The following is a 22,962-nucleotide window of genomic DNA, read 5'->3' as shown; positions in this document are numbered from 1 at the left end:
GCAGCCACACCACCATGTTCTGCTTTAAACAGGTCATGACTGCGTGGGGCATAGGGTTATTGGGGCATTGTGTGCAGGACCAAGATGGAAATGGGGGCTGCTCCCGCCAGGCCTCTTCTCCCTCCTGCTCCCTTGGGCCAGGTGGGCAGCTCAGTTGTATTTCTTGGTTTGGGAAGGGGGAAGACCTGGGGCATTTTGCCATTTGCTCGCCTAGCCCTCACTCAGTATTGTCTCCTGGAAGACTGGAAAGTTCTGGGAAATCTGGTCCTCGTCATAGAATCTGATCTCAAGTAGGTGGCTCCCAGCGCAAAGGTTCCATTTGCCTGGAGAGAGCCTCATGGGGTGAGGAGAAAGGATGCCGGTATGTTTTGCCCTTGGGGCTGGCAGCCTAAAGGGAAAAACATTTCTGGTGAAGGAGGCTGCTGCCTTTTGTCATTGAGATTGAACCCTAGCAACAGAGGGTTGGGTAAACAAAATGTGTTCTATCCATACAATGGAGATGATTCAGCCTGAAGAAGTAAGGAAATTTTGACACCTGCTATAGCATGGATGAGCCTTGAGGACATCTGTTAAGTAAAATAAGCCAGTCACAAAATGGCGAATATTGTCTGATTCTACTGATAGGAGTAGTCAAATTCATAGAGACAGGAAGTAGAAGGGTGACTGCCAGGAGCCTGAGGAAGGGAGAAATGGGGAATCAGTGTCCAACAGGTGCAGGTTTCAGTTTTGGATGATAAAACGAGTTCTGCCTTTGCAGCAACATGGATGGAGCTGGAGATCATTGTCCTAAGCAAACTGAGGTAGGAACAGAAAACCAAATACCGTGTGTTCTCACTTATAAGTGGGAGCTAAATAATGAGAACACATGGACACAGAGAGGGGAACAACACACACTGGGGCCTCTCAGAGGGTGGAGGGTGGGAGGAGGGAGAGGATCACGAAAAATAACGAATGGGTACTAGGCTTAATACCTGGTTGATAACATAATCTGTACAACAAACCCCCATGACACATGTTGACCTAAGTTACAAACCTGCATATGTACCTGTAATTAAAAGTTAAAAAAATAAAGAGTGCTGGAAATGGATGATGGTGTTTGTTGCCCAGCATTGTGGGTGTAGTTAACACCATTGAACTGTACACTTAAAAATGGTTAAAATGGTAAATTTTATGTTATGGCTATGTCAATCTAAAGAAAGAAATGGAGGCAAAATTAATATAAAGAGTTTATTTGGGCCAAGGTTAAGGACTATAGCTCAGGACACACTTCCAAGTTGCCTTGGCAATGCTCTGTTTGGCCTCTGCTACAAGCAGGTTATTTTGGTTTTTTTGCTTTTTGTTTTTTGAGACGGAGTCTCGCTCTGTCGCCCAGGCTGGAGTGCAGTGGCACGATTTCGGTTCACTGCAACCTCTGCCTCCCGGGTTCAAGTGATTCTCCTGACTCAGCCTCCCGAGTAGCTGGGACTACAGGTGTGCACCACCACGCCCGGCTAATTTTTGTATCTTTAGTAGAGATGGGGTTTCACTATGTTGCCAGGCTGGTCTTGAACTCCCGACTTCAGGTGATCCGTCCGCCTTGGCTTTCCAAAGTGCTGGGATTACAGGCATGAGCCACTGCGCCTGGCCACAAGCAGGGTTTTAAAAGTTAAAGGGGGCGGGTGCTCAGGAGGCTGAGGCATTGAGTCTAGCCTGGGTGACATAGCAAGACCTTGTCTCTTAAAAAACTTTTTTAATTGCTTAAACATTTTAGTCAAAAAGGCAAAAGGAGACAATGAGTGGGCTGATAAAAAGTTGTTTGTCAGGAATTCTCATTGGTTAATGGAAATAACATTGATTAGTAATTGGCTATACATTGTTGAACTATAGGGTAAGAGTTATGGCGTCCAGAGTGTGTGGCATTTTATAGCTACTTGGTGTCAGTTAGTCTTAGAGCCCACATAGCAAGGGGCTGTAAGACATAATTATTTAGCCCAAGATGGTGGAGAGGATGAGATGTGGCATGCTGTCACTTTTCTTATTTTTTTAACTATTACAAAAGTTTATTTAACAAAAAGTCTAATATGAAAATTTTCATGACCTAATTTTTACATCATAGTGAAATGGGCCCTTTGGAGAGGGGACATGAAAGTCTCCATTGAACAGCCACTATTTACACTTGTTCCAAGGCTTCTGACATGATGATACTATTTCCTCATCTTACCAGCATTGCAATATTGTTCTGTTTCTCGCTAGTTGCCATCTCCACACATTCATCTATCACAAGATTCATAAAGGGATAAATCCTCGCAGCATTCCTTGGACATGTCTGCCACCGTTTAATTTCAATGATAACTTCTTGTCCATAATTTTTTTCGGCTTGTGAGGGTGAGCTTTGCCACCTGTTCTGCAGTCTCACAGATGCCTTGAAACGGAATGTGATGTTGTTACTTTTCATTGCCTCTCTGGGCCTGATAACTAAAGAGCGTGCAGATAAAAAGGTTCTCTTCTTTCTCATATATTTTGCTACAATAAAAAAAAATTTTTAGGACAGGGCAGTGTGACTCATGCCTGTAATCCTAGCATTTTGGGAAGCTGAGGTGGGTGGATCACCTGAGGTCAGGAGTCGAGACCAGCCTGGCCAACATGGTGAAACCCCATCTCTACTAAAAATACAAAAATTAGCTAGGCATGGTGGTGCATACCTGTAATTTCAGCTACTTGGGAGGCTGAGGCAGGAGAATCGTTGAACCCGGGGGGCGGAGGTTGCGGTGAGCAGAGGTTGCTCCACTGCACTCCACCCTGGGTGAAAGAGTGAGACTCTGTCTCAAAAATAAGAATAATAAAAATAAAAAAATAAAAAAAATTAGCCAGGTGTGGTGGAGTATGCCTGTGGTCCCAGCTACTTGGGGGTTGAGGCATGAGAATTGCTTGAACCTGGGAGGTCAAGGCTGCAGGGACCTCCACCTGCCTATATCTTATGCCTTGTAAACTAAGATCATGCCACTGTACTCCAGTCTGGGTCACAAAGTGAGACCCTGTCTCAAAAAAAAAAGACTGAACCAGAATCACGAAGCGCAGAGAGCCTATGCCATCATTTTACCACTGTTCACACGACCCTCTCTACAACAGTCTGACTCCTTCACAGATGGAGATCTCACTACCTGGAGAGCTTTGAATCTCAAGTGGGAAAACCTGCGCTGGCACCTGGGCGCTAAGCCTCAGCTTCCTCACACCTCAAATGGAAGTAGCACTTGCGCCGTCCTACCTCACAGAGCCGCCATGAGGATCAATGAGGTAATATGCGGAAAAATACTTTTAAACCCTAAAGCACTCTGAACAGATAAGGGATTATTAGCATTATTATAATTGCCCACGTAGGTCATCGGCTCCATTAGGGGATCGTTCTGATTGTTGGGAAGTTCTGGCAGAGTTGTGAAGTAGCAAAGATTGTTCTTACTATTACCTCACCTCTTACTATATATATCTTGGTATGTCTCTCTTCTTTTAGCAACTTCATGCTCCATCCCAACTCTTGTTATCCTGAGCAGTGCCTGTATCTTATCCTCCTGCTTAGATCTTATGCCTTGGGAACTAAGATGCTACCTCCTCCAGAAAGCCTTCCCAGATACTCCCTCCCTCTCACCTCACCTGGGCCAGATGAAGTCTTGGGACCTGTGTGATGCAATGAATATGTAATGAGATCAAAAAGACATAGGTTTGAATTCTGCTGCCATTGTTTACTATTCACGTGACCTTGGTAAAACACAACCTTCTTGGGCCTCAACATCTCCCTGTAAAGTAATGGCAATAAACTACCTAACAGAATGATAATGAAGATTAAATAATAGAACATAATCAACAGGGCTAGAATGTGGAGGATGCTTAATAAATAATGGTTTCTTTCCTTTGAACTCTCATAGCCCGTTATCTGAACTTTCAGTCTTGCATTATAGATAATAGTATCATTCATTCGTTCATTCAACGATTGCTTAATTGAATATGAAGGCAGTAAGTGTTAAGAAGAAAAACAGAGCAAGATAGGAAATGTGTGCTCTATTGCTATTTTATTTTGAGTAGCTACGAAACATTTCATTGATGAGGCATCATTTGAACAGAGAACTGAGGGAGTGAGTCCTGTAGTTACCAGAGAAGATACCAGGACAAATGTAAAGTCCCTGAGGCAGGTACATGGTGTCTTTGAGGAACAGCAAGGAAACCAAGGTGGCCAGATCACAGCAAGAGAAGGAGGAAGTGTATAAAGAGGGGAAGATCAGAGAAGTATCTGGGTCCACATCACCCGGGGCCTTTGTAGACTGTGCTAAGGACTCGTTTCTTTTCCTTGATAAGGTAGAAGGCCAGTGGAGAGTGTTGAGCAAAGAGTGAAAAACTGGCATAGGTGTTAAAAGGTTTCCTTGGCTGCTATGTGGAAAATCACCAGTACAGTACCAGGAGTAGAAATAGGAGATCAGGGCTGAGTGTGGCAGCTCACACCTGTAATCCCAGCACTTTGGGAGGGCGAGTCAGGAGACCAGCCTGGGCAACATACTGAGACCCCACCTCTACAAAATAAAATAAAATAAAATAAAATAAAATAAATAGGAGATCAATGAGTAGGCTATTGCAGCAATCCAGGTGTGTTCAAAACTCTTCTAGAAATAAGAAAAAAAAAAAAACAAAAAACAGTGGCTTGGACCAGGAAGACAAAGAAAGGCAGAAAAAATGGTCAGATTCTGAATACATTTTAATTTGAAGATAGAAACAAGAATCCTTGTTGGGGTGTGAGAAAAAGAATGAATGCCATGGTTTTTGCCTGGGAACCATTAAGCCGGTGTTTCCATCACAAAGACAGGCAAGTCTATGGGAAAAAGCAGGTTTAGGTGGGGCAGAGTGGGAATCAGGATTTTTGTATTGACCTAGCTTTTTACTGTTTCCCACACTCTTCCTTTGTTTCTAATGATCCACATTTGTCTTCTGTATTGTTGCCTTTCAGCCTGAGAACTTTCTTTAGCATTTCTTGTAGTGAAGATGCTAATGGTGAATTCTTTTAGTTTTCTTGTTTTTGGGGAAATATCTTTGTTTTACCTTCATTTTTGAAGGATATTTCATAAATCTGGGGTTGAAAAACTGGCTTCTGCCCTCCATGGTTTCTGATGAGAAGTCACCAGTGATTTGATTTTTTTTCCACCCCGTGTGTAACATATCTTTTTTCTTGGGCTGTGTCAAGATTTCCTCTTTATCTTTGATTTTTAGCAGTTGGACTATGATGTGCCTAAGGGAGATTTTCTTTGTATTTATCCTACTTGAAGTATGCTGGGTTTCTTGAGTCTGTAAATGCATGTCTTTCACCAAATAAGGGGAAATTTTAGCCATTGTTTCTTCAAATATTTTCTCTTCTTTTATCCTGTAGTCTTTCTTTTTTCCTTCTGGGGTTTCATTTCACATGTTAAACATTTTGATACTGTTTTTACAGGTTTTGAGGCTCTGTGTTTTTGTTGTTGTTGTTTGTTTTCAATCTTTGTTTTCTTTGTTGTGATTGGATACTTTTTGTACTGATCTAATTTCAAGGTTGTTGACTCCTTTATTATCTGAACACTGTTGTTAAGCCAAACTGGTGAATCTTTTATTTCAAACATTATCTTTTCCAGTTCTAGAATTTCTATTTAGTTTTCCTCTAAATCAAGTTTATTTCTCTGCTGAGGTTTCCTATCTTTTTATTTGTTGTACATGTATCATCCTCAGCTTGCAAAGCATAGTTATAATAGCTACTTGAGAATTATGATTTTGTTAATTCCAATATCTAGGTCATCTCAGGGTCAGTCTCTGTTGATTGTCTTGTCTCTTAAAAATGGATCACATTTTCCCTGTTCTTCATATATGAAATAATTTGGATATTCTGAACATTATGATTGTTAAGTTGTGGAGACTCTGGATTCTGTTATTTCCCCTAACTGCTGATTTTTTTTTTTAATATAGATTCTTACTTTGTCACTCAGGCTGGAGTGTGGTGGCACAATCATAGCTCACTGCAGTCTCAAACTTCTGGGTTCAAGCGATCTTCCCACCTCAAGCCTCCCAAGTAGCCACCATGCCTGGCTACTTTTTTAAATTTTTATTTAAATTTTATTTTTTGTAGAGAGGTGTCTCGCTATGTTGCCTAGTCTGGTCTCACACTCCTGACTTCAAGTGCTCCTCTGGCTCCAGCCTCCCAAAGCACTGGGATTAAAGGATTGAGCCACTACGTCTGGCCAAATGCTGATTTTTAAATTTTGTTTTGTTTTAAGCAAGCTATTAACTTGGTTGGATCAAGCTGTAAACCATCTCTTGAGCACCAGTTTAAATCTCAGTTTAGTTTGTGCATTCTTATCTGGGCTGCTTGAGCCTGCCTCATGCATGCATGGACTAGGAATTGGCCAGAGATTTGGACAGTTTATACACAGAATTTGTGGTTCTTCTTCTCTGCGTCTCTCTATTTATGGATTATCCCTCTCACTTTCCAATGGCTGTGGTTGCCTCGAACTCTATCCTTTGATTCTTTAGGCCAGAAGGACTGCAGACTTTCTATCATCATTTTATCTGCCCTTTGTGACTCTACCATGGCCTGCCTTTTGCATAAAAGCCATAAAAACTGTGAAACTCATCCCATATGCATTTTCATTTTCCAAGTAGTAACTCCTCTCCAGAAACTGCCTGCTTTTGTTCACACTCCAGGGCCTTCAGGTCGTTGTTTTTCCTATTTTGTTCAGAGTTTACGGTAGTTACCTGTAGGGGTTTATACAGCAGGAGCTCACTATGCTACCCTGGAAACAGAACTGCGAGAAGTTTTGTTTGGACACATTACATTTCAGATGGTCACAAGATATGCAAGTGAAGATGTGCACTAGCCAGTTGGATATATGCACTCGGAGCTCTGGAGATAAATCATTTAACATTGACAGGGTATAGAAGGTATGAAGAGTCATGCGTGTGGGTAAAATCACCTAGGCCGTGAGTGTAGACGCATAAGAGAAACAGGTCCAGAACCCAGATCAATGCACTCCAGTGTTTACACACCAGCATCATGAGGAAGAAGTAAGAATGCAGATGAGAAAGAGTGGGCAATGTCGAAAGAGGAAAACCACAAGAGCGTTGTCTTGAAGTCAAAATGAAGAAAGTATTTCAAAAAAAGGACAGAGTGACCAACGGTATCAAATGCTGTTAATGGCTTAAGTAAGATAAAGATGAAAAGTTCACTACTGGGTTTAGCAACATGAAGGTCCTTGGTGAACTGACAACAGTTTTGTTCCAGTGGAAGACTCAGAACTCACTGAAACGAAGAATTGAATCCATAAGTTTGGAGAAAGCTTTCAAGAAATTTTAACTGCCAAGAGAACAGAAAAATAGGATTGAAGCTGGAGGGGGCTATGAGGTCAAGAGAAGTTATGTTTTGATTTTCGACATTGGGAAAAATTATATCATGTTGGTATGCCAGAGGGCGTAATTGAGAGGGGATCATTGATGTGTCAGGAAAGTGAGAGTTGGGCCGGGTGTGGAGGCTCACACCTGTGATCCCAGCACTTTGGGAGGCCAAGGTGGGAGGATCATTTGAGCTCAGGAGTTCAAGACCAGCCTGGGCAACACAGAGAGATCCCATCTCTAATTTAAAGGAAAAAAAAGAAAGTGAGAGTACAGAATCCTGTGCTCCAATGGAGAGCCAGCCTTAGATAGAATTCTAGGCAGCTCATTCATAGCAACTGTCAAAAGCCACACCATCATTTTTTGTCAGTTCCTTCAGTCTGCAGATGATATTAAAGAAACCTATTCAATAAGTTAAGCAATTCAGGAATATGGAGACAGGGGATACAGACTATGCCACTAAGTCATTGCCATACCCCAGGCGATCTTATGGAAGAGGCACTAAGGGGCTGAGATGGAGGGATGGAGGGAACAGGACTGGCCATGGGGTGGACTCCAAAGACATGATGCATGCAGAAGTTCCTGGCTTCCTCCTGGGGTAGGGTGAGGAGTGTGGCCAATATGCAAGTGTCAGGATGGTGGTGGTCATGGTGGGGAGGTATGTCTGCAAATGGCGGGACACACAGACCTCATTTGAGAAGACGGATAGCAGCTTCCCGAGGAAAGTCTGGAATCTGCCTGTGCACTCTGCTGTGGCCTCTTCGACTGAGGAATGAAGCCCATCAGAGCTTGGTCCCAGGCCTGGTTGTCACCTTGCTCCCATCAGGATTGCACTTGGTTGCCATCTTGCTCCACCCCTGGCCAGATAAAATTAATCTGAGACAGGATTTGGCTCACAGAGCAGGGTTGCCCCCACTCTGTCTCTGACCTAGTGGCTTTCAAACTCTTTTTCACCAATTTTACATCGTAATTTGATGCACACACATATATGATATATAGACTTACATAGTATTGAAACAAAACTTTAATGAAACAATTGGTCATTTAATCACTTGTGATGCGCTCTGGTATTTTCCATTTTTTTTTAATGCTAGTTACAACCAACGAAACTGATTTCATGACTTCTAACCTGTAGTTGGGAAAATACCACTGTAACCACATAGATGACTTTGCTCTGGTCTGTCTCGTTCTTTCAGGGTGATGAGCAGCATAAAGATTCCAAGAAGCCTCAAACTGAGTTGATTATCTCGGTTTATCTATCTATTCCCATAGATTAGCAAATGTGAACTTTAGAGCACATTTATGTAAATGTACTGTTGGTTTCCCTTGACCTGACCTCAAACCTGACTTACTTTTCTGCACACTGAGAGCTACAGTGCTGAGCTCACCACTTCATTCCTTTGTTCTCTCCTTATCTCATCCACTGCACCTCACATTCCATCTTTCCCCACTCAGTCCCCCTGGGAGCCCTTGAAGTTAAACTATTTGAATCATAGAATATCACAGGTGAAAGAGACCTAAGAAATGTTTGATACAGTTATCCCTTTGGTGTAGTTCAGTGATCTCCAGTCTCTGCTTGCATTTCTCCAGTGACAGAGGGCTCACTACTTAGCAAGGTAGTTTCTTTCCTTTCTTTCTTCTTTCTTTCTCTCTCTTTCTTTTCCTTCCTTCCTTCCTTCCTTCCTTCCTTCCTTCCTTCCTTCCTTCCTTCCTTCCTTCCTTCCCTCCCTCCCTCCCTCTCTCCCTCCCTTCCTCCCTTCCTCTCTTTCTCTCTCTGTCTCTCTCTTTCTTTCTTTCCTTTTGGGCAGATACAGGGCCTTGCTTTGTTGCCCAGGCTGATCTGGAACTCCTAGACTCCAGCAATCCTCCTGTCTCTGCCTGCCAAAGTGCTGGGGTGGCAGGCGTGACCGACGGCACCTAGCCTCATATTTTCAAAATATGCCAGAAAGCTGCATTTTAAAATATAAAATCATCCCATTAAAAAATGCCAACTAATTCAAAATCTTTTTTAAATTTTTCATGAGCTGACAGCCCAGGCTCACTGAAGACACCGTGACACTCACATCTGCCTTCAGAGCCCAGTTCTGCGCCCGTAGTGCTGGGAGACTGAGTCTGGGCGGAGCCTGGTAACTTACCCACCCAGCTTTTACCCAGGTCTCTCCAGACGTTCTCAAGTCATTGCTGTAGCCAGGGCAAATTCAAGAAAACAACCACATTTTCTGAAGAGCCAGAGGGAGCTGGCCTGAGTCTTGCACTAGTGGGTTTTTGTTTGTTTGTTTGTTTTTGGTAAGTGGAGAAAGCAAATGAACCTGGAATACTGTGTCAAAGAAGGCTTTGGATGGAATCCGATCCCCTACCCTGGCCAGGGTACTTACCTACTTGCTTCAGTCTTTCCTTAGCCTCTAGCTTCCTGAGTAACTTCCAACTTTCCTTCTCAATGACTCTGTTTGCTTATCTATTTGCAAAGTAGTGAACATAAAAATCTTTTTGTGCACTTTCAGATATAAAACATGCAATGACAGGGTAAAAATGTAGTTGCTTATCACCAAATTATAAAAGTATCATGGGATCCACAGAATTATAGACTTTTGGAGCAAGAATGGGCCTTTCAACCAGCTAGCTGGCCAAATGAGGTAAACGAATGCAGGGAGTAATTTGCCTAACATTTTGATGCTGGGCCAGGTGTGGTGGCTCACACCTGTAATCCCAGCACTTTCAGAGGCCAAGGCGAGTGGATCGCTTGAGCCCAGGAGTTCGAGACCAGCCTGGGCAACATGGTGAAACCCTGCCTGTACAAAAAAATTAACCAAGTGTGGTAGTGGTCCCAGCTGCATAGGAAGCTGAAGCAAGATGATAGATCACTTGAGCCCAGGAGGTCAAGACTGCAGTGAGCCATGATCGTGCCACTGCACTCCAGCCTGGGTGACAGAGCAAGACCCTGTCAAAAAAAAAAAAAAAAAAAAAAGGAAGGAAGAAAGAAAGAAAATACATAGATACAGAAAGGTGAGGCATATAGAGGGCAAACCTCCCAGCAAGTCAGGACCAAAGCTGAGGTGACATCAGGCTCCTGCCCTCAGCCCCTGAGCTCTTTCTTCTACAGTAGGGCTGGGAAAGAAACATGTGAACCTGGGGTGGGAGCAGCGGGCACTCAGAAGGTATGGGGTAGTAGGGTACCCAAAGGGTCTTGTGCACACTGAGAGGAGTGTGTGAATACGCCTACATGTGCCATGTGCCATAGCACACGTTCTTTGGAGAAGGCACAAGAGATTCACCGAGTCCCACAGGGATGTAGGGAGCTGTGTAATAATGTGAAACCCTCCTTGGAAATTAAGCCATTCATCAATTCACTCAGCCATTTTGCTAATTTATGAAATGCAGACTTTGGGCCATACCCCGCACCTCTCCTTTGGGAGAGGCAAAGGAGCAGAAGCCAGGCTGGCTGCCTTTTTGGAGCTTTCAGCCCTGGGTAGGGAGAAGAATCAGGCCCACATCTAATTAGGAACCAAAGCAGGACCAATCGATGGCAGGTGAAGAGCTCAGGCAGCAAGGGCTTGGGGGTTCAGACACCAGGGTGTTAGAAAGAGCTTCATGGAGGCAAAGGGCAAGGAGAGGATAGAGTCAGAAGGTGGAGGTCTGGGGCCTGGCCAACAGGCAGAACAGACTCTCAGATGTAGTTTGGGATGTCAGGAGAAGGAGCCTTCATTTTACTCCTTCCTTGTACCAATGGGAGGAGTTTAAATTCTAGGTCTTCTTAAATTTTTTAAATTTTAAACATTTTTTGAGACAGGGTCTTTCTCTGTCACCCAGGCGGGAGTGCAGTGGCAGGATCATGGCTCACTACCTCCCAGGCTCAAGGGATCCTTCCACTTCAGCCTCCTAAGTAGATGGGACCACAGGCACACAGTCCAACTATTTTTTTTTTGTAGAGATGGGGTCTCGCCATATTGCCCAGGCTAGTCTTGGACTCCTGTTCTCAAGCAATTCTCCTGCCTCGGCCTCCCAAAGTATTGGGATTCTAAGTATGAGCCACCTCTCCTGGCCTCTAGGTCTTAATCTACATTCTAATTCATGGCTTTATTCACTTCAACACATTTTTATTGAGCAGCTACTCAGTGCTGTGCTGCTATGTGCTGGCAACTGGGGCTATAGAAAGGCAAAGTTCTCAAGGACTCCTGCATCTATACACAGACAGACCTATGATCCACAAAAGACTGAGGATCAGGGCTATTCTGGGGGCACAGGGTGCCAGTGGGCCTGGCCAGAGGAGGGACACCAAGGAAGTTAGGGGAAATGGCAGGGTGGTTTTCCAGGGGCATGGATTGCATTTGAAGTAAGAGTTATCCAGGCGGGGGAGGAGGGAGGGAAGGGGGTGGTCTCTGCTGAGAAAATACCATATGCAAAGGCTCATAAATGATGAGTGCTGGGTGCATTTAGTCTAACTGGAGTATGAGGCATAAGGGCATGGTTGGGTAGAGGGCAGGAAAGGGGGCTGGGAGATGAACCCCAGAAATATCCTTTCCATTTGTCTGGGGGCTCCGGGAGGCTGCTGGACTGCTGATTAACTAATTCCCCAATAAGCCTTCAAGTGAGGCCCAATCCAGCTGGACAAGAGCTCCCCTTGTCACTGTGTGTGGTGACACCTCTGATTTGCCTGGTCATTTAGTTCTTCTCTTAGGAAGAGGGCTGGATAAGGAGAGACTCTGCTCACCGCCTTGAGTGGGTTCTCTTTGCTTTGAGTTGTGTGGACTTCTGTGAGTAGACACCTACTGTCCTGGGGGAAGGACAGGCATGATGGGATGGTTTGGACCCCGTTCTCACACGTTCCTTTGCAGGTGGAGCTGGAAGGCTGCTGGGAAGGAGGTGTCAGCTGTGCAGTGGCCCTGAGCAGCCTCAGGAACCTGCCTCCTGCTTGCTGGGGACCATGATTTCTCACATCTCTAAGAGATGAAGGCAGATCCTCTGAGGTCAGCTGGTGGGAGAGAACCCTGGGGCCTTAGGAAGGAAACTCTCTGAGCCTGGGAGATGCTGATCCAGTGCCCCTGGCCTAGCCAATCAGGGCCACTCTGGGTGTGCTGGAAAGAGAGGCTTCTCTTCTCTCCCCATCCTTGGAGGGATTTTGGCTGGATACTGGCCAGCAGGCATTGCCTTAGTCATAGTGATGGCAGGGAACTGGGACAGCCCTGGCTGTGTGATTTCCACAGCCACCCCCACAGGGCCTCAATTCTTCAGTTTTCTATCCCAAGGGGACTAGTTGGAAGATCACTGACTGCTTAAACTGAGTAAGTCCCTGGGGGAAGGTGGATTTATGGAAGAGCAAATTCTTGAAAAGGGAGAGCGTGGGCTAAAGCCATGTATTTATTTACTTATTTATTCATTCAATGTTTTGTTTTTTCTTGTTTAAAAAAAAACACTTTATCTCTTTGAAAAAATAGAAATAATACAGAAATCAACAAAGCCAGAAAAATGTTCCCCCTTGCGGGAAGGGTGAGCTACACACCCTGCCCACAAATAGAATGGGAAATGTAATTTCCTGAAAAATGGAGCTAAAGCAGGAAAATCGAAGAAGAAGGAGGAGGAGGAGGAGAAGAAAGAGGAGGAGGAGGGAGAAGGGGAAGTGGGATGAAGAGGAGGGGGAAGGTGAGGAGGGGGAGAAAGAGGAGGAGGAAGGGCAGGAGGAGAGGGGGGAGGGGGAGGGGGAGGGGGAGAAGAAAGAGGAAGAGAGAAGGAGAGGAAGAGGAGGAGGAGGAGGAAGTGGGAGGATATCCTTTCCAAGTTTTTGTTCTGTGCGTACAAAAATATGAACACCTTAGGCCTCTTCCCATGCCAATAGTGTAACTCCACCTGGCCTTTGGCACCATTCATTCTGTTTGCACAGCACGAGAAGAAGGTCTGTGAGGAGCAGCCTGGCTGGTGGGCAGGATCTGTCAGTTGCACGAGCACAGCTTCTTCTTTGGCTGTTATTGGGGGTCATCTCTGCTCAGCCAGGCCTTTCCCTGTCCAAGGTCACTCTGCTGCAGGCACAGGAGGAACCAGAAAAAGGCCAAAGTGGTCTAACACACAGGGGTGAGGTGTGAGGTGAGGTGCTGGGCTGGCCTCAGGGTCGGAAGGCAGGTGCTGGCAGAGAGGCGTTTGTTGGCTTTGGGCACTTCCAGCCACAGGAAGTGTTTGTTCTTTTCAGGACAGGTGAATCCTTATTTCCATTCAACAAAAACATTTTGTATAAGACCAAAAGGGGTGCAAAGAAGAGTTCTAATTGAGAGGAGTTTGCCAGCTCTAAAGAACGTCCAATTTGGGCGCTGTCAGAGAGACTCAGAATGTTCTGAAGCTCCACAGTTGGTGAGAGGGGACCAGAAACACACCCCAATGACAGGCACTCCTGAGGACAGACCAGGAGCAGGTGCTGTGCTGAGCACTCCATATACCTGATTCATTCCATTCTCACCTCTGAGCTAGGGATCGTCCCCTCCTCTCATGAACTGGGAAAGTTTATTATTCATTGAACAGACTCAGAAGGATGTGAAGTGACTTGCCCAGGGCCACATGGTTGGAAAGTGGCCAAGCAGGAATTAAGGGCGAAGGTCTCTGACTCCAAAGTGCACCCTTATGTGCATTTTGCTCTGAGACAGGTGGGGTTCGAGGTGAATCTGGAGGGCAGGAAGGGACTTATCAGGTGAAGGCAGGAGGAAGGCCTTCCAGGCTGAAGGTACAGCTGGAACGAAGACACAGAGGCAGCGTGGCCCTAGAACTATGTGGCAGGCTCTGAGGGAATCTTTCAGGTTAAGGCTAGAGGGAGGGCTTGGGCTCAGGATGGAGGGCCCTGAGGGTCTGGGAGAGGGGCATGTGACCCTTCCAGAAGGCCACAGGCATCATGGGTGAAGGGAAGAGGCCCAAGCTGACAGCACTGAGGAGAAGCCCGGTGATGAGGGGAGGAAGGGAAGAAGCCAATGAAGAGTGCAGGAGGAGGAGCCTGCTGGGATGTGGGCGGGAGCCAGGGCAGGGGAGGATCTGCCTCCCTCATGTGGCCACCACAGTGTTCTCAGGGATGAACTGCCCAGAAAGGCTTGTCCCAGGCTGAAGGTCCAGCTGGCAGAGCCCAGGGAGAAGCCCAACGGCATCCATCATGCCAGCGAAGAGAGCAAGAGGCCAGTTGTGAGGGTGACAGGAAGAGGGAGAAAGGAGCTTGTGAACGGTTCAGGTAGGAGATGACCCTTTATCGATTTGGTTGCGGGGATGGAGAAGGGTGAGGTGTGATAAGAGCTGCAGTGCAATGCTTGGATCCTTCCCACAGCCCCCGCCCTGGCCAGGATGTGCTGTGTGTCTGTGTATCCAGGCATCCTAGTCAGGGCTGAAGGGACCCTCCTTGGGGAACATGTTCCTACAGGATGACATCTGTCCAATGTGGTTTTGGACCTGTGGTGCTGGCTGGTCCTGGGCCCAGGTCTGTGGGCCTGGATGGAATGAAGCAGCCACACCTGTGTCACCCCATCTCTGGGAAGCCCCACCCCACCTGGTCAGACATGCCAGGCCAACCCCATACCCATCTTGTCATACCTGAGCTCCATGCCGCTGCCCCAGCTCCTCCAGCAAGGGCACATCACCCTTTCAAGGCCTCCTCCAATCTCCCCTCCCCAGGCAGCTGCCCCCAGAGTCCCACTTGCACTTGGTGCCTCTGTGTACATTTCCATGCACTTTCCTGTTATGTTTCTAGACTTCATTATTTTCTGAGTATGTTCATCTTATCTCTCCAGAGATGATGAGATCCTTGAGGGCAGGGATCACATCTTGTCTCTTTTTTGTCTTCCACATAACACCTAAAATGGGTTTGGCTCACTGAAGGCCCAACACTCACAGAATGTTGAATGAATAGGAATTTCCTTCCACCCACACATGGGCCCTGTGGCTTTGGGGGTGTGACCCCAAAACATGCCCATGGGATGTGGTGAGATATAAGTGAAGACGGGGGCCCAGGGAGGATATAAGTGAAGACAGGGGCAGGGACGTCTCCTCCATGATGGTGCTCTGGAATGATGCTCAGCAGGGGAGGGACCTTGGTGATGATCTCTTCCTCTTTACTGATGGACAAATAAAAGTCCCAGTGAGAGGTGACAGCATGCTGGCAGCCCTGGCAGCCCTCGCTCATTCTTGGTGCCTCCTTGGCCTTGGTGCCCACTCTGGCCACGCTTGAGGAGCCCTTCAGCCTGCCGCTGCACTGTGAGAGCCCCTTCCTGGGATGGCCGAGGCCGGAGCTGGCTCCCTCAGCCTGCAGGGAGGTGTGGAGGGACAGGCATGAGCGGGAACCTGGGATGCGTAGCGCTTGTGGGCCAGCTAGAATTCTGGGTGGGCGTGGGCTTGGCGGGCCCCGCTGGCCCCGGGCAGTGAGGGGCTTAGCACCTGGGCCAGCAGCTGCTGTGCTCAATTTCTCGCTGGGCCTTAGCTTCCTCCCTGCAGGGCAGGGCTCGGGACATGCAGCCCGCCATGCCTGAGCCTCACCACTCCCCCACCATGGGCTCCTGCGTGGCCCGAGCCTCCCCATCGAGCACCGCCCCTTGCTCCATGGCACCCAGTCCCATTGACCGCCCAAGGGCTGAGGAGTGTGGGCACATGGCACGGGACTGGCAGGCAGCTCCACCTGCGGCCCCAGTGCAGGATCCACTGGGTGAAGCCAGCTGGGCTCCTGAGTCTGGTGGGGACTTGGAGAATCTTTATGTCTAGCTAAGGGATTGTAAATACACCAATCAGCACTCTATATCTAGCTCAAGGTTTGTAAACACACCAATCAGCACCCTGTGTCTAGCTCAGGGTTTGTGAATGCGCCAATCAGCACTCTGTATCTAGATAATCTGGTGGGGACTTGGAGAACCTTTATGTCTAGCTAAGGGATTGTGAAGGCACCAATCAGCACTCTGTATCTAGCTCAAAGTTTGTAAATGCACCAATCAGCACTCTGTGTCTAGCTCAGGGTTTGTAAATACACGAATTGACACTCTGTATCTAGCTAATCTAGTGGGGATGTGGAGAACTTTTGTGTCTAGCTCAGGGATTGTAAATGCACCAGTCAGCACCCTGTCAAAACAGACCAATCAGCTCTCTATAAAACAGGCCAGTCAGCTCTCTGTAAAATGGACCAATCAGCAGGATGTGGGTGGGGCCAGATAAGAGAATAAAAGCAGGCTGCCCGACCCAGCAGTGGCAACCTGCTGGGGTCCCCTTCCACACTGTGGAAGCTTTGTTCTTTCGCTCTTTGCAATAAATCTTGCTACTGCTCACTCTTTGGGTCCACACTGCCTTTATGAGCTGTAACACTCACCGTGAAGGGCTGCAGCTTCACTCCTGAAGCCAGCAAGACCACGAACCCAACGGGAGGAAGGAACAACTCCAGACATGCTGCCTTAAGAGCTGTAACACTCACCGCAAAGGTCTGCAGCTTCACTCCTGAGCCAGCGAGACCATGAACCCACCAGAAGGAAGAAACTCCGAACACATCCGAACATCAGAAGGAACAAACTCCGGACACGCCGCCTTTAAGAACTGTAACACTCACCGCGAGGGTCCGCGGCTTCATTCTTGAAGTCAGTGAGACCAAGAACCCACCAATTCCAGACACACCAGAGTGGTGGCTGGGCACATTGGCTCATGCCTATAATCCCAGCACTTTGGGAGGCCAAGGTGGGAGGGTCACATGAGACCAGGAGTTCAAGACCAGCTTGAGCAAAACATAGCAAGAGCCCATCTCTAAAAAAAAAAAATTTTTTTTTAATTAGCCAGGCATGATGGTGTGTGCCTGTAGTACCAGTTACTCTGGAGGCTGAGGCGGGAGGATCACTTGAGCCCAGGCTCAAGGCTGCAGTGCATTGATGGTGCCACTGCACTCCAGCCTGGATGACAGAGTGAGACTCTGTCTCTTAAAGAAAAAAATTCCAGATTGGAAATAGGTGCCCAGGGACACTGAGCTGAGGCTCTAGGGATCCCACTAAGGTCAGCAATTTTTATTTTATTTTTATTTATTGAGAAAACCCAATTTTCCAGGCCTCATATCCTTGACTTTTCAGCAGTATTCTCTATTTTAAAAACATACTTCTCTCCCTGACACAAACCTTCTACTTCTCCAATCAGTTTTTCCTCTGTCTGCACTGTAGGATTTTTTCTTATCTGCCCAGCTATTAAATATCATTAAGAGTTCCCCAGGCCCTTCCCTTCTCCCTTGTTCTCTCCCCTAGCAGGCTCTGCTGCCACAGCTTGAGTGACTGCATCTGACTCTGAGCCACTCTGGCCCAGAGTTCTCATCTGAGTTTCTGATCCATGGGTCTACCTGCCCCTCCGGCATCTCTTGAGTGTGTGTCCTAAAGGCACTGCATGCTGCTTGTGTCCACATCTGCACTGATGATTTCCCTCTGCATTCTTCCAAAATTCCCATGCCCAGTGATCCCTATGCAGGGAATGAAGTGCATCCATTCCAGTGCAAAGGTCAGAGATCTTTCCTTACCTACACACATCATCCATCAGTTTCACTTCCTGAACATCTCCTTACCCACTGTGTCTGGAATTGGTTCCTGCTGGTGGGTTCGTGGTCTGGCTGACTTCAAGAATGAAGCCGGGGACCTTCGCAGTGAGTGTTACAGCTCTTAAAGATGGCACAGACCCAAAGAGTGAGCGGTAGCAAGGTTTATTGTGAAGAGTGAAAGAACAAAGCTTCCACAGCATGGAAGGGGACCCAAGCGGGTTGCTGCTGCTGGCTGGGGTGGCCAGCTTTTATTCCCTTATTGTCCCCTCCTATGTTCCATTTCTGTCCTATCAGAGTGCCTTTTTTCAATCCTCCCCGTGATTGGCTACTTTTAGAATCCTTTCCCTTATTGGCCCCAAACTGGTGCTTTAGCTGCAAAGTGCTGATTGGTGTGTTTTACAGAGCGCTGATTGGTGCATTTTATGGAGTGCTGATTGGTGCATTTTACAATCCTCTTGTGAGACAGGGAAGTTCCCTAAGTCCCCACTCGACCCCGGAAGTCCAGCTGGCCTCACCTCCCACCACCTTCCTCCTTCTCCACCACCATGAGCCTCCTTCAGCTCTGGCTTGGAGAGTGACAGCCTCCTGACTGGGCTCCTGGCTCTGTCCTTATCTCCCAGCCTTCCCTTCTCCATGCAGCTATCTGTCAGCTTTTGAAAACATGAAGCAGGTCCTGTCACTTTCCCACTTACAACCCTTTACCAGCCTCTTCTTCCTCTTAGAATAAAGGCCCAGATGTTACCAAGGCCTAGGGGGCTCCTGCTGACCTCTCCTGCCTCAAGCTCCCTTCATTCTGCATTACAGCCACCTGGTCTTTCCTGGAATTCCCGAAGATCCTACTAATCACAGAGCTGTGCAAAGAGCCTAGGAGAGGCCCCTGCTGGTATGTTTCCATATTATCATTTTATATTCATTTGTGAAATTCTTTGATGAATGCCTCTCTACAGTGCTTAGAATATAGAAACTTTCCTTTGCCCCATTTTAAGATTTGAGAATGCATGTGTCATGAAAGCTTCTCATCAGAGGCCCAGATCCTTCAGGTACCAGACCCCATGTATCCAGGCGGATCCCACCTGGGAGCCCAGGCAGCCCAGGGCTTCTGAAATAACAACACCTGGCCTGGCATGGTGACTCACGCTTGTAATCCCAGCACTTTGGGAGGCTGAGGTGGGTGGATCACCTGAGGTCAGGAGTTCGAGACCAGCCTGACCAACATGGTGAAACCCTGTCTCTACTAAAAATACAAAAAAAAAAAAAGTAGCCGGGCGTGGTGGCAGGCGCCTGTAATCCCAGCTACTTGGGAAACTGAGGCAGGAGAATTGCTCCAACCCAGGAGGTGGAGGTTGCAGTGAGCCGAGATCATGCCATTGCACTTCAGCCTGGGAGACAAGAGCGAGACTTCATCTCAAAAAAAAAAAATAAATAAATAAATAAAAACAAAACAAACAGAAATAGCAACACCTGATAGCATGTCCCTTCAGAGACCCTGCCCCAGCCATGAGGTCAGTGGCCATACCTGGCGTATGGAATACAAGTTCCATGAGGTCAGTGGCCACGCCTGGCATATAGAATATAAGTTCTTTGAGGTCAGTGGGCACACCTGGCATATGGAAGTGGCACAGTAAACATGTGTTGATCTCAGGCTCCTCTCAGGGAGGATGCCTCTGGGTTCAGGTCACTGAGTTTTGCAGGGGAGGTGCATATTGTCCTTGAGTGCCGGGTAAGGTTTGGGCACCTGGAGCACCAGGGGTCAGTCAGAGGGAGGCGAGAGGGCCTGGAACACAAGGCTCCAGGGAGGTGATGGCCACAGGGGAAGGGAAGAAATGCTGATTGAGGACTGGGCCTTGAATTGGGGAAAGAATTGTTTTATTTGCCACCCATATGAGAAAGGAGGAGGGGAGAGGCCTGCAGGAAAGGAGAGTCCACCTTGAGCATTTATTGCAAGGTGAGTGGCCCTATGTTCTCTGTAAATCACTACTACACACTTGGGACTGAGGCACATCCTTTTTAAGACATCTGCTGACTTGGACAATTATAGGGAGCCTTGAAGTCTTTTAGCAGGTGGGGTCTAACTGGCAGAAGCAACTGAGAGAGGCTCAAGGAGAGGAGAAGGCTTCTCCTCTGCGCTGTGCCCAGCATGGCTGGGACAGGGTCCCTGAGCCCCCAACGGACATGCTATCAGGTGTTGCTATTTCAGAAGCCCTTGGGCTGCCTGGGTTCCTAAGTGGGATCCACCTGGATACATGGGGTCTGGTACCTGGAGGATCCAGGCCTCTGATGAGAAGCTTTCATGATACATGCATTCTCAAATCTTAAAATGGGGCAAGGGAAAGTTTCAGATCAGACAAGCTGGGCTGCAGCATGAAACCAAAAGAGATAGAGAGAGGCCCCAGGCTTAATGCCTGGTGGAGGCTCAGTCATGTCTGTTGAAACCTAGGATATTCATCTATGTAGGCAGATAGGAAACACAGGTGACCACCTTCCCAAACAAGCTGGGCACATGACAGAAGCAGAAAGCACCTTATCCTCTCCAGCAAACCATTCTTCGGACCCATTCTGCCCCGCAGAAAAACCCCAGGCAGCTCCCACCCTTTTCTGACCACTCTCATGTAATAAAATATCTAGACCCATGTGATGTCAAACCTCAAGCTCTGTTCCATTGAAAATGTCTCTGCCAAGCCCATTCAGGCTGGGGAAGCTGCAAGGGCAGAGAACTGTCTCCTTCTCTTACTTCTCTGTTCACCTTTTCTCCCCAGGCTGCTCCAGGGGTGGAGGAGACAGGAAGAAAGCAGAGGGAGGCCAGGAAGGGCTAGCTTGACCTTTTGCAGCTGTATCTGGCATTAGTGCCCTTGGACATGGCAGATTGCAGAGTTACTTCTGCCCTAGGAGTCTGTGGTTGCTCTGAAGCCTCTCGAATTGCTGAGGCTTCAGTCAACAGACGTGGCTGCCTCCTTGGCCTGGCCACATAAGATCTCTCTGGCTCCCATCAGCCCTCACCTCACCCCTTCTGAGTCTGCTTCTGCAGGTTCTGTATCTGGCCCCCACGCCCATCCCTGCTCCCCTAAACCCTGGAGGCACAGGCTCTTCTAAGACAGCCCCTCTTCACCCAGCCACTCCCTCTCACTCAGGGGCTTTCCAAGGGTGGGTCGGTCAATCCGTTCCTGTGTTCCTCAAATTTCAGGGGATGCCTGACACATTCTTTGAGATCCCCTACAGCCCATTGATCACTTCCCTTCAGAGAAATCCTCACCATGTGCCCCATGCCCCTTCAGTCTCCCAAAGAGTTGGAGGTGGGTGATAGACTGAGGATGGCATGATTGATTTCACAGACCCTTACTCAAGTAGCGCAGTGGTCCTGCATCCCAACTTAGGAAACAGTGTGTTTGGCACCTTCTGAATTGCTCTAGGCCTTTAGGGGCTCTGCCCAGACAACAGGAAGGGTTACTTTTATCCTTCTATTTCATGAACATCATAAAAGGCAAGGAGGTGTAAAAAAGTGAGGGCAGGAGAGTTAGGCAAGTCCAGGAGAGAGTTCAGAGCAGGACAGGAGTCAATAGAAGTTGTTGAGAAGGAAGGGGGGCCAATGGGAGCCGTAGAGAGGACACTAAGCTGATATTTACATGACACTTTGGCCCTGCGAAGGGTCTCACATCATCTCATTGAGATATTCAAAAATACTGAGGGAAGGATATTATTCCCATTTTAGCAATGAGAAAACTGAAGCCCCCCACAGGGCAAATGATTCATAGTATAAATAGCAGAATTGGGATGTCAGCCAAGTCAATATATCACCCAATCACCTAGAAAGTTCCAACTGTTCTCTTACCTCCTTAAAAAATGTCTAGTTATTCAAGCAGTACTGGAATACATCCTTGAAGTAAAATATGTATAGACAACTTTTTTTTTTTTTGAGATGGAATCCCACTCTTGTTGCCCAGGCTGGAGTGCCGTGGCACAATCTCAGCTCACTGCTACCTCTGCCTCTCAGGTTCAAGCAATTCTCATGCCTCATCCTCCCGAGTAGCTGGGATTACAGGCACCCGCCACCACGCCCGGCTAATTTTTGTATTTTTAGTAGAGGCGGGATTTCACCATGTTGGCCAGGCTTGTCTTGAACTCCTGACCTCAGATGATCCACCCGCCTTGACCTCCCAAAGTGCTGGGATTACAGGCGTAAGCCACTGAGCCCAGCCTGTATAGACAACTTTAATAAGGCTAAAGACCTTTAGACCGCCAATCCCCAAGCAGAGGTAACCTGGTAACCACTTATATGACTTTTTAATATCCTTATAAGCCTTTTCTTCTATATGTATTACATATGCACACACACATACACACATGCATATGTAGTTTCCCATAGAAAAATATAGTATTTGATTGGTATCTCACTGTTCTTACCTGTCAGCTTCTTAGTTTTTTCACTCAACATTATATTAGGTTGGTGCAAAAGTAATTGCAGTTTTTTTGCCATTAAAGTAATGCTGCAATTACTTATGCACCAACCTAATAATCCTGAAAAGCTTTGTGAATCTGTGTGGCTCCACCTCATTCTTCTTCATTCCTGTGTATCCTATAGTGTGGCTATTCCACAGCTTATTAGGACACTCTCTGATGATGGACAATGAAATAGTTCCCAGTATTTCAAACCACAATGTATTGTTTAAAGAACAGGAACATTGGCCGGGTACGGTGGCTCACGCCTGTAATCCCAGCTCTTTGGGAGGCTGAGGTGGGTGGATCACCTGAGGTCAGGAGTTCAAGACCAGCCTGGCCAATATGACAAAACCCTGTCTCTACTAAAAATACAAAAATTAACCGAGCCATGGTGATGTGCACCTGACCTGTAATCCCAGCTACTCAGGAGGCTGAGGCAGGAGAATCGCTTGAACCCAGGAGGCAGAGGTTGCAGTGAGCCGAGATCGTGCCACTGCACTCCAGCCTGGCGACAACAGAAAGAGACTCCATCTCAAAAACAAACAAAAAACCAAAAAACAGGAACGTTGCAGAATCCTGTGTGCCTGTCTCATTGCTCAAGAGGGGCTTAGATGAGTCCTGCTTGATAATGAGAAGCGACCAAAGGTGGGAGGGTG

The 22,962-nt window shown here is 47.2% G+C and overlaps 1 protein-coding gene and 1 pseudogene across 1 annotated transcript in view; one reads left to right on the top strand and one right to left on the bottom strand.

Annotated features, from left to right (window-relative positions):
* Nucleotides 1-2,149: 2,149 nt before the first annotated feature.
* Nucleotides 2,150-2,367, bottom strand: LOC107971564 (small nuclear ribonucleoprotein G-like; annotated as a pseudogene).
* A 16,309-nt stretch (nt 2,368-18,676) lies between these two features.
* Nucleotides 18,677-22,962, top strand: part of PLB1 (phospholipase B1) — a 173,614-nt gene continuing 169,328 nt past the window's right edge. The window contains exon 1 of the mRNA XM_515372.8: nt 18,677-18,755. The gene's annotated coding sequence lies outside the window, so the exon portion shown is untranslated. The remainder of the gene's footprint in view (nt 18,756-22,962) is intronic.

Source organism: Pan troglodytes, chromosome 12 (assembly GCF_028858775.2).
Source record: "Pan troglodytes isolate AG18354 chromosome 12, NHGRI_mPanTro3-v2.0_pri, whole genome shotgun sequence".
NCBI classification, from domain to species: domain Eukaryota; kingdom Metazoa; phylum Chordata; class Mammalia; order Primates; family Hominidae; genus Pan; species Pan troglodytes.
The sequence above is the reverse complement of the archived record's forward strand: the minus strand, read 5'-3'. Positions and strand labels throughout refer to the sequence as shown.